This window comes from Camelus bactrianus, chromosome 6 (assembly GCF_048773025.1).
Source record: "Camelus bactrianus isolate YW-2024 breed Bactrian camel chromosome 6, ASM4877302v1, whole genome shotgun sequence".
NCBI classification, from domain to species: Eukaryota; Metazoa; Chordata; class Mammalia; order Artiodactyla; family Camelidae; genus Camelus; species Camelus bactrianus.
In genome coordinates, this window is record NC_133544.1 from 62626693 (window position 1) to 62638831 (window position 12139).

The 12139-nt window shown below is 38.3% G+C and overlaps 1 non-coding gene across 1 annotated transcript; it reads left to right on the forward strand.

Moving 5' to 3' along the window:
- Positions 1–11431: 11431 nt before the first annotated feature.
- TRNAD-AUC (transfer RNA aspartic acid (anticodon AUC)) lies at positions 11432–11504 on the forward strand. Its single transcript has one exon. It is a non-coding gene; the product is annotated as a tRNA-Asp (tRNA).
- The last annotated feature ends 635 nt before the right edge of the window (positions 11505–12139 follow it).

Consider the following 12139-nt stretch of genomic DNA (forward strand, 5'->3'; position numbering starts at 1 on the left):
GTTCCCATCTTCCACATAGGAAATATGAAATATTGGAGGAAGGATACACAGGACCTCTCGGCACTATTTTTGCTACTTTATCTGAACTGAAAATTGTTTCAGACTAAAGGTTTTTAAAGAAATTCACTTAGCTTTGACTTACAGAACAAAACTGGACTTAGATCTAGAGAAGAATAAAACAAATTCATTAATCAGGATTGTTTTTATATTTCTAGAATCACTTTAAAGTCGTTGTTTATTAAAACAGACATCTACTATGTAATTTTGATCCCTGCCTCTTAATAAGGGAGGTTCATCTTTAATCATTAGTCTCTAAAATTTGACTGAGCTGGGAAATAAAGCACAATCTTGGCTGTTGAGATATACCACAACAAAAACAAGTTTCTCCTGGAAGAAATGGCTGATTCTAGGGCTGGAGCTGGGAAAAGACAAGGTGAGCCTGGAGCATACTGTACTGCCAGAAAGTAAACAATTGCTTGGGAAAAAAAAAAGAAGAAGAAAGAAAGAAAGAAAGAAAAAGAAAAATGAAAGAAAGGAAAAAAAAAAAAAGAAAAGAAAAGAGATGGAGGGATGTCAAAAGGACTAGAGGAGCCAAACTGAAAGAACCAAAATTGGAACAAATGAGTAACAAAATAAATCATGTAGCTTTAAATTTTAATCTAGAGCATAAAATAAATATACATGTGTCCATACTGATACCAAAACTGACTGAATAAATAACTAAATGATTGGAGCACCAATCCCCTGCACAGTCAGAAATCTGCGTGTAACTTTTGACTTCCCAAATACTTAACAGAAGCCTTACCAATAACATAAACAATTAACACACATTTTATGTTATATGCTGTATTCTCACAATAAAGTTAGCTAGAGAAGAGAAAATGTTACTAAGAAAATCATAAGGAAGAGAAAATACACTTACATTATCTATATGTATTTATTATTAAAAAATCCACATGTAAGTGGACCTCTGCATTTCAAACCGTGTTGTTCAAGGGTCAACGAATATATATGCAGATACTTGCCCTTGCAAGAGGTGGCGTTTTAATCCCCACTCGCCCACTTTGAGAGCTGGCTGGACTTGGAGTCTTGCTCCCAAAGAATTGCATGTAGGAAGGGAACAATAGTAACTTTAGAGTGGAGAGACCCGGCAGACACTTCCCTAACCAAGTGAGCAAGGTTAGCAACACTGTAGAAGCCATGCCACTCTCATGTACCGCCTGATACGATGACATAAGAAGAGCACTTCGCCTCTGTGGTAGCGTCCCCCAAACCCATCATCCCATCTGATGAGAAAACATCAGACAAAACCAAACTGTGGTCCCTTCTACAACATCTTGACCAACGCTCGTTAAAACTGTTAAAGCATGAAAAACAAGACTGAGAAAATGTCATGGACAGGAGGAGACCCTGGAGACACAAGAATTAAATACAACGTGGTGTCCGGGATTGAAACCTGGAACAGTGAAAGAACATTAGTGGAAAACATGGTGGGATGTGAGTAAAGCAGGTAGATCAGTTGTCACATTGTGTGAGTATGAATTTCTTGGTTTTGATGAATTGCCATTGTTTTATATAAGATGTTAACATTACTAGGGGAGACTGGGCACAGAGTACACAGGAACTCTGTGTACGGTCTCTGCAACTTTCAAGTAAATCTAAAATTATTCCAAAATAAAAAGCTAGTTTTTATACATACCTTCACAGATTTTGAGAAACTGTTTCTTAAGATTTGAATATAGAATTCGGAGATGATTATTAAAGTTGTAAATGGTTAAATCTATTACTATAATTTCACAACTTTAAATTAGCTGTGTATTTAGCGATTTTAGGTAACGTGAAAATTGGGCTGTTCTTGAATTTTCTGAGAGAATATGTCCCAATGGCACTGTGGAAACCTCTAGACACACTTCCAAGCCTGCAGGAGGCACAGGAAGGCTCAGATGGAGCCCTCTCATTCCTTCTCCTCTAGCCCCACAAACGCCCTCCTGGCCTGGGTCTCTAAGGGTGGGGACACTAGGCCCAAAGGTATCTCTGGCACTACCTGATACTTCTGACCACAGCAAGGAATGGGGACTTGACCTGATATCTCTGGGTACCAAAGAAATAAAGAGGCAAGCACTAATAGGGCGGTAGGCACAACTCTGATAAGAACTTGACTCCCAGCCTTAAGACTTTCCATACTCTGGCCCTCCCCATGGTGACCAGTGTGGGTCACTGACCGCTGCTCCCCTGAACCCCAAGGCAACCTGAAGCCTTGCAGAGCAGGAATTGTGCTGAGAAGAGGTGATGTGTCTCCTAGAGGACTCTAGCCCTGCAGTGTCAACAGCCCTCTGTCCCCAGAGGATCCCCTAAAGGAAATAGACATGCCTACCTGGGACCGATGGACTCGGGGGCTTTGGTCTGCTCCTTGTGCAGAAGCCTGTGGCTGCAGCAGGCACGGAGCGCTGCTGAGCACCCTGAGGGCTCTGCTATATAAGAGCTTCAGCGTTTCCTCTTGTCTCTCGGGACACTGGCCTTAAGCTCTCCTGTTCCCTGCCCACCACACTCCCAAGCTCTTTGCTGAGTCATGAAAACATCTAAGCAAGGTGTGATACCCTTAGAGTCACCTGTGCTGTCCCTGAGCAACCCGTCGTAAGACAATGTCCTGCCTCCAAAGCTGCCCCAGCTGAGCTTCTGGTAACAAAAGGTCCTGGAGGAAGACAGGGGTTCACATTCCTGGGAAAGTGCCAGCAGAGGGGCATGGGGTGATGCTTGCAGTAAGAGGGAGAGGAAAAGACATGGTCCTAGGAAAGGGAGAGGACCAGACATGGGCCGTGTGTGTGTGTGTGTGTGTGTGTGTGTGTGTTTTGTGTGTGTGCATTTCCTGATTCTTAGGAGGCCATCAGTATCTATTTGTCAAATAAATATTTATACATTACACAGGAAAAAGGAGAAGCAGGTATCCAAATGTCCCTTAATGGCCCAGAGAGAGCCTGAGGGAAAGCAGTCACATTTTAAAGAATTGGAGAGCTTATGGCCATGGAGAAATATTTCAGGAGGTTTTTGTCAAATTCAACCCCTTCAAGACCAAGCCACCAGTACCACCTCCTCAGGATGCACATTTGTTGTGATGAATTATATGTTTTTACAAGTGGCATGTTCAGATTTCTGACATCTGTTTGGAAATTCGGCTCATTCTCTGCAGGTGTCCTGACACCGAGAGCCCTGTTATGCAATTTTTAGTGCTCAGAAAAAATGCTTGCAAATTGACAGACTGACACTGAGCAGTGGGATTACATGAGCTTTAAAAATGTGTTTATCTGCTCTCTGAAAATGCTGTCATCCTGTATATGTCATGAACTTTTCCTATTGTGAAATACAGCGAATGAATGGGAAAGAACAGTGTAACATAGCCAACACTCACCTTTCACAAATATTAACATTTTGCCCTACTTGCTTCATCCTTTTTTCAAAACTAAAACATTCCAAATTGAATAGAAAGCCCCTTTTGTGCTTCTCCAAGATCCCACTCCCCTCTCTCCATCCTCCCCAGAGCAGCCACTGTCCTAACGTCCTGTGTGTCCTTCTGGCCCATGTTTTTACATTTTTACTATATATATGTTCATGAATAATAAACGTTGCTTTGCTTATTTTTAAGTTTTACCAAAAGTGGTATCACCATACTGGACCTATCATGGCACAATTTACTGGTTTTCATCAACTTTATGTTTTGGGACTTGAACCACAGCACTTGCAGCTCAATTTCATCCGCTTTCTCTATAAACTACAGCATTCTCGTCGTTTGAATAGAAGCCATTTACTTATCCGTTTTCCTGTTGCTAGACATATGGGTGGTTTTGATTTTTGTCTATTACACATAATACTGCCATCTCCTTGCAACACACATGTGTGAGCTTTTCCATAGAGCTTATATTGGAAGAGGGAAGCTGGGTCAATGGGCGCACGCATTTTGATCTTTACTCTATATCACTGAATTTGTTTTCTGAAGAAGCCGTTGTACCAGTCTGCACTTATATGAGAGCCCCTGTTTCTCCATATCATTCTTGTTTATTTGTTTGGGTTGGGTGACCAGTGTGGGTCACTGACCACTGCTCCCCTGAACCCCAACGCAACCTGAAGCCTTGCAGAGCAGGAATTGTGCTCTGGAGTGGGGACAATTTGGTTTATTTATTTATTTATTTAATGGAGGTACTGGGGGCTTGAACCCAGGACCTCATGCATGCTAAGCAGGCACTCTACCACTGAGCTATCTCCTCCCCCCTCCACATCGTTCTTAACGCCTGTGCTCTCAGACATTTCCATGTTTGTCATTCTGATAGATGTGAACAAACATCTCATTTCCCTAATTACCAACGCAGCTGGTCCTCTTTACATGCCTGATGGCCATTCAGAGTTCCTCGTCTGTAAACTGCCTGTTCATTCTCTGTCCACCATTTATTGGATTCTATGAATGGTTTTTTATTGATCTTTAAGGGTTTTTTGCATATTCTGAATGCTAATCCTTTTTGGTAGACTGTTCTCTTTCTCCCTACCTTTTGCGATCATCTGACCTCCAGGTTATCACTCCTCATTCCTTGAAGATTTTAGTACCTGATTCCTTATCTCTCTTTCAGGTACTAGCCTTGCCTTAATTATTAGGGATTTCAATATTCACAAGAGTGAGCTTCTTAGTTCCTGATCCCTCACTCCTAGCGACCCTGTCTTCCCCCTCCCTCAAGCCACCAGCTCCACAGGCACGCCCCAGATCTTGCCATTAGCATTCCCTCCATTATCTCGATGACATGCACCTTGCTCTTTGACTGTTTATCTTTCAGCACACTCCCTCCACAGCCTGACTTCAGTAATTCCGCAGCCATAATGGAACCTGCTATCCTCTGAGCTGACACCCCCCACCTCTTCATGTCCTCACCCCACATTCCATCATTATAGTCACTTCTCTGTAGGTGTAGTTGTTCCCTTGCTCCTCTCTTCCTCCCTTGAAACTCTCTGGGGGAAAAAAGCCCCAACACTGAATAAGTATTACATAATATTTAATAATAAATATTACATAATAAAAGAGGAATCCAATTATCAAGAAGATGTAACTATCCTAAATGTGTATGCATCTTAAAACAGAGCTCCAAAATAAATAAAGTGAAAACTGATAGAATTAGAAGGAAAAACAGGAAAATCTGCATGTAGAGTTGAAGACTTCAACAGTCCTCTCTCAGGAACTGATAGAGCAAGTAAATAGAAAATCAGTGAGGATGTGGAAGACCTGAATGCTAACCACCAACGTGACCTAACTGAACGTGGGTAGGACAATCCACACAAGAGCAGAATACCTGTGTTTTCTCCCCAAGCACACATGGAACATTCATCATATTCTGGGCCATAAAACAAATCCTAACAAATTTAACAGAGTTGAAACCATACAAGTATGTTCTTTGGCTTCAATAGGATTAAACTAGAAGTAAATAACAAAGATGTCTGGGAAATCGCTAAACATTTAGAAATTAAACAATGCAGTAGTAAGGACCTATATATCAAAAAAGAAATCACGAGAGAAATTAGAAAATATTTTAATAGAATGAAAATGAAAACACAATAAATCAAAATTTGGGGGATGCAAACAAGCATCATAGTTCTCCTCTCTCTCTCCAGACCTCCCCATCATGTTCTCACTCTCCCACTAAAAAACAGTTTCTATATAAAATAGAATGGTCCACTTCTAGACTAAATTCATCTATAAAACCACCTTGTCCTAGTGCTTTTATTGAGAGGAAGCAGGGAGATAGAATTTGATTATTGATTCTTTTTCTGTAATGATTTTTTTATTTTTTCCAGTTTTCTTGATGCCAAGCAATCTGTTCTCCCACTGATAAAGTTGATCCTACATTTGCACTTTGAGAGGATAACAAGGGGAAGAGGACCCTCCCTGGAATGCAGACCCACTCTGTGGGCACAGCAATCCCCGGCGAGCCTCTATGGGGTGACAAGAGGACAGGGGGACTCCTGCTTTCTCTGGACAACTCAGCCTTGTCAGTGATCCTTTTCCCAATAAAGCCTATTCCGTAAGCAATTCTAGATGATGTGGAATTCACTACAACCTTGACACATGACAGGTGGGCACCAAGGATGGACAGATCTGACCAAATATTATTTGTACAGTCTTTCCTTTTCTTCCTCGGGTTTTCCCAGAGGTTTGTGTATTTCATTAATTATTTTAAAAAGATCAGCTCTAGTTTTGCCAGAGTTCCCTACATTTTTCTTTCCATGAAGATGGAAGGATGGTGGTGGTGGTTTGGCTTGGTGTTATAATTGTTTGATTTGTTTGTTCGTTGGTTTTCAGTCTTCTTCCCACTCTATTCCACCAGCCTCCCAGTTTCCCTTACCAGTGACAACCAATGTTACTAGTTTTTAATGTATCCTTCCAGAAAGGTTTTGTGCATATATGGGCAACTACATACACTGTCCCATTCGTTACGTTTTTCATCTAATAATACATTTTGGAGATCACAATGAATCACTACATATTGAGATTCCTCTTTCTTCTTAACAGTTACAAATAGTATTTGTATTTTACAGATGCTTGCTATAATGTAATCAATCTTTTACTTTTATGCAGTAGTGCAATTAATAACATTTTTTTCATACATCACTTTGCTGTATCTGTCGAATAAATTAGAAGAAATGAAATTGGCAGATCAAAAGGCATCTACTTTTGTTATTTCATTAGATATTGCCAAGTTGTCCTTCACAGATGTTGTGCCGGTTTGCACTGCTGCTTTCAGTGTGAGAGGATCTGTTTCATCACACCCTAAACACAGGCAAACCCAGTGTTTAATCAATTTATTGGATCGTTACCATTCTGATAATTTAATAATGATATTTCAGCAGAGTCTGAAACTACGTTCTTTCCATACTAGTGAAATTGAGTATTTCTGTGAACATCCCTTCATTTTCCTGGACCATTTTTTCTCAGAGTACTTGTCTTTTTCTTGTTGATCTGTAGAGGTTCTTTATGCATTAGGAAAATTAGGCCTTAGCCTATATTATGAGCTGCAAATACTTTCCTCTAGTTTGTTATTTGTATTTTACTTGCAAATAAATAAAGCTTTCTTGGTGGACTCTTCCCTATGTAATTACGCATTATCCCTTTTTATTCTCATTAATTATTTATTGTCTTAAATTTTATGTGGTCTGACTTAATATTGCTCCTCCAGCTTTCTTTTGGTTAGTAATTGCCCAGTATATCTTTTCTGTCCTTATATTTACAACCTCTACAATCACTTTTTCCACTCAGCCTCTCATAATCAGCATATAACTGGATTTTATATTCCTTTTAAAATCCAATCTGCTAGTCACTTAATAGATGAGTTTATCCACTTCTCATTTATTGTGATCATCAATAAATTCAGATTTATTTTTACTGTATTTTGTGTTTTCTGTTTATCAACTGTATTAGTTTACTTAAGGCTGCTGTAACAAATTAGTCCAAACTTTAAAAAACAGAAATTTATTTTCTCACAGTCTGGTGGCCAGAAGTCTGAAATCAAGGTGTTGGCAGGGCCAAGTTCCCTCCAGAAACTCTAGGGGAGATTCCATCCCTTGTCTCATCAAGCTCCTGGCAGATCTTGGCATCTCTAGGCTTCTCATGGCATCACCCCAATCCTGCACCTGTCTTCATGTGACCCTGTGTGTCCTTTTCTGTGTTTCTCTTCACACATATCCAGATAATTGAGGATGATCTCATCTAGGGATCCTTAGTTTAATTACACGTGCAAAGACCTTTTTCCAAACAAGGTCACATTCACAAATTGCAGGGATTAGGATATGGGCATATCTTTTGGGGGGCTATCATTCAAGCCACTACACACCATCCTTATTCTTTATTCTTTCTTTTTTGGGGGGCTCCTTTCTTGACTAATGTCAGAATGATAAAGGTTTATCTTTTTACCTCTGCTTGTTCAGAAGCTATGGCTATTTACATTAATTTTGGTAAATGTCCTTAAATTTTAACATACAGATAGCCATAAAATTTTCTAATAAAATCTAATTTTTTCAGTATTTCCATTCTTCACAAAGTAGACCCCAAAATTAGCATACTTTTACTTTCCATGGAATAAGCCCCAACCCAAACTTCTTTATTATTTTGTCTAGAACAGTGATCTCCAAAAATTCCTAAATATCCAATTAATAAACTTTGAGCATACAGCTGCAATGTATGTGTATTCATTTATTTATAGATTACATACATGTATCACTTATCAATATATTATATAAATTATAAAGTATACACAAAAATATAAAAATGAAGAAATAGAATATAAAGATTAAAATTCTAATATTTTCTTTCTGAATGCAAGGAAATCATTTTGCTAATCCCCTGGGGTATGTGCACCCCATTTTGGATACCACTTGCTTAGAAACTTCATTTCACTTTCAAAATAACACATAAAGTATATTAACAAGAAATTTACTGTCAACTCAAAATTACATTTACCAAAATATTTTACAAAATACAATAATTACCATTGCTTCTTGCTTCCTACATCTTCCTTCTCAGTTTGCCTCCACACAGTAATTAGTCCTCTGGTTTTCCAGTAGACAATATTTGAGTCTTTCAGGTTATTTTCTTTTTCTTTTTCTTTTTCTTTTTTCTTTTTTTTTTGGGTCTCTGAACCATAGGGTTGTCTATGTTGTCTTCGAGTTTTAATTTTCAACTATTCATTCTTTTCTCTAATTCTACTTTAAATATAGCAGTGTAATGAAGTGATGAAGTGCTATGGAACCAGACCACTGCTCTGTTTTTGAATCCTTGTTCTGCCAGTGATGCCCTGTGAGAAGTTGGGCAAATTATTTCACCTCAGTTTCCTCACTTGTGTATGATAATAATAATATACCTACTTCACACGATGATTGTGCTGATTAAATTAAATTTAATGGCTTACTGTGTTTAAAGCATCAAAATTTATGTCTGGCACTTATTAAGTGCTTAATAGAGTTAGCTATTTTTATTTCTAATTTTGCTGAATTGAAGTCAGAAAATGTATTTGGTTCTCCCTCTCTCTTTGCTGAGTGGAAAATTTTATTGACATTTTTCTGTGGCTTGATATTATAAAAAATTCTGTGGGCATATTCTTGTATATTTAGTTTTCAGAATAAACAGCTGCAAACAAAACCAAGGCCAGCTCTCCCTCTAAGGACTAGGAAAACTGGACAAAATATTTTTAATGTATTTTAAGGTATCAGAAAGCTGTCAAAGTTAATCTTGGGGATGAATAAGAGAATAGATAAATACAACTAGGAATATATACACAAAATGGAAAATTATACAGCATTAAAATGGAGTAACTAGGTCTGTATGTATCAACACGGATAAATTCAAAAACATTAAGAGAAAAGAACAAGCCACAAAATATTATATGAAGTCTGATATTAATTATGTTAAACATCACACAGTTACTGTGCATTTTCTGTGAGTACAAATATCTGAATTTTAAAAAGTTTAAGTCTGGAAGGAAAAATACTAAGTTCTTCAGTGTGGATAACTTGGCTGTGAGGGAGAGGAGTTAGAGTGGGAATGTTACCAACAGGGATTGAATGTGGACAGATAAGCAAGATGTGGTCTATACATGCAATGGAATGTTATTCAGCCTGAAAAAAGGAAGGAAATTCTGACATAGGTGACGATATGGATGAACCTTGAGGACATTATGCTAATTGAAATAAGCCAGTCACAAAATAACAAACTCTGTAGATTCCACCTATATGAAGTTTTTAGAGGAGTCAAAATCATGGAAACAGAAAGTAGAATGGTGCTTGCCAGGGGCTGGGGGAAGGGGAAAATGGAGAGTTATTGTTTAATAGGTATAGAGTTTCAGATTTACAAGATAAAAAGAGCTACGAATATGGATGATGGTGATGGTTGCACAACATTATGAATATATTTAATAGCACTGAATTGTACACTCAAAAATTAAGATGGTAAATTTTATGTTATGTGTATTATATCATAATTTAAAAATTGGGAAAAAAAGACTTTAGCAGTATCTATAATGTATTAATTTTTTAAAAAACTAAACAATTTTTAAAAGACTAAAATGAACATAGAACAAAACAGGTAATTATATTACACTTAGCTAATCTATAAAGTTCTGTTAGAAGCAGAAAGAGAGCATGACAGAACACACCCTGGTGCGGGGAGCAGGCTCTCCACGGTCATTTCAGGAAGTGAGGACCACAGGGAGGGGCCATCAGAACCTGACATCTGCTTATTAATAACAGCTACATCTATGAGGATTTATTGTGTGCCTTATTTTGTGTATATCCAGGGTAAATGATTTGTCAAAGTGACAAAGGAAGTAAGCAGTGGAGCTATGATTTGTATCCAGATATGTCCAACCCCAGATTCCTAACCACACTGCAACAGTGTGGTTTTCTACTAAGCCGAAGTAATGTCCACACACTTACCATGGCGTTAAGAAGTAATCCAAAGCAATAACTACGGAAGAGTATGTGCGATATCTGTTCATTAACATGACTGTGTCCTTATACCCAGAAAGTTAAGACTTGTAGATGCCTGCCTTCTGAGACTCAAACCAGTAAAAAGTAATCTTTAATGGATGAGAATAGCTAGCTAAAGAATTCACCTTAGGGAACAGATCAAAGTCAGAAGAGACAAGCGCACACAAACTTCGATCAAGATGTCTCGAGTGAAGTTGCATGAAGGCATAATGGATGAGAGCGATTTGGATTTCTAAATGTTTATATTCTTTGATGTGGTGGTACTACTTTTTGGAATCTATACTAAGGGCATAATACTAAATACTTAAAGAGCTTTGTCTATAAACATATTCATCATAAAATGATTTATAATAGTAAAAATGAAAATCAATCTAAATATCTAACACGAGTGAAATGGCCAGGAAAATGAAATCCCCATATGATGGAAACAATGAGCCTCACACACATACACATACACACATATATGAAGATTTTGTTATTGTTAAACAGCGTGCGTCGTTTATGTTGTTATACACGTGTATAAAGACAACACGCAAATTACACAAGGAATTTCAGGCAATGTGCTGTACGGAGCCAGGGTGACCCTCCTGCTAACAAGTACATAGACACAATAAATAATGTATAATGATATTATACATCTGTAGTTGAGGAAGGAAATAGAGGAAATTAATAAAAGGAAATTTTATTATAAAATAGTAAGAATATAATAAATAATAGGAAATTCTCAAGTCCCAGAAAGAAATAGAGAAACCAAAGCCAGCAGGTAAGGAAGATCAAACTAAGGCCATCAGTGGACCTGAAGGTAAGGCTCTTAGGGCCCAGGGTCTGGGGCTTTAACATAGCGATGGAGATGAGGCCTTAGGTCCATGAAAAGCAGGGACTTTGTTTTGACCTGATTCCCTCTAAAACAGGCTGGGGGGGAGGGTATGGCTCAGTGATAGAGCACATGCTTATCATGCACGAGGTCCTGGGTTCAATCCCTAGTACTTCCATTGAATAAATAAACCAATAAAGAAAGAAACAAATAAACCAAAAAAGAAATAAACAAATAAATATCTAATGAACCCCCAAATTTTAAAGTAAAATAAATAAACAAACAGAAGCTAAAGCAAGGATGGAAGAACCAAAATCTTTCTTGATGTTTTAGTCAAGGGTCACCAGAGAAACAGAACCAAAAGGTTGTGATTTACATAGAAGGTGATTTATTTTAAGGAATTGGCATATGCCATTATAGGCTGACAAGTCCACAATCTGCAGGGTGGCCCAGCAGACTGGAAGCCCAGGGAAAGGTTGATGCTGCATTTTGCTCCAAAGGCGGTCTGCTTCAGAATCCTCTCCTGTTCCAGAAGGTCCCCCTTTATTCACTTCAGACCTTCAACTGATTGGATGAGGCTTATCCACATTAAGGAGGACAGTCTGCTTTCTTCAGCGTCCACTGATTTATTTTTGTTTGTTTGTCTTTGGAGTTTTTTTTGGGGGGGGAGGATTCAGTTTATTTGTTTGTTTGTTTGTTTGTTTTAATGGCGATATTGGGGATTGAACCCAGGACCTTGTGCATGCTAAGCACACACTCTACCACTGAGCTATACCCTCCCCCACAAAGTCCACTGATTTAAATGTTAATCTC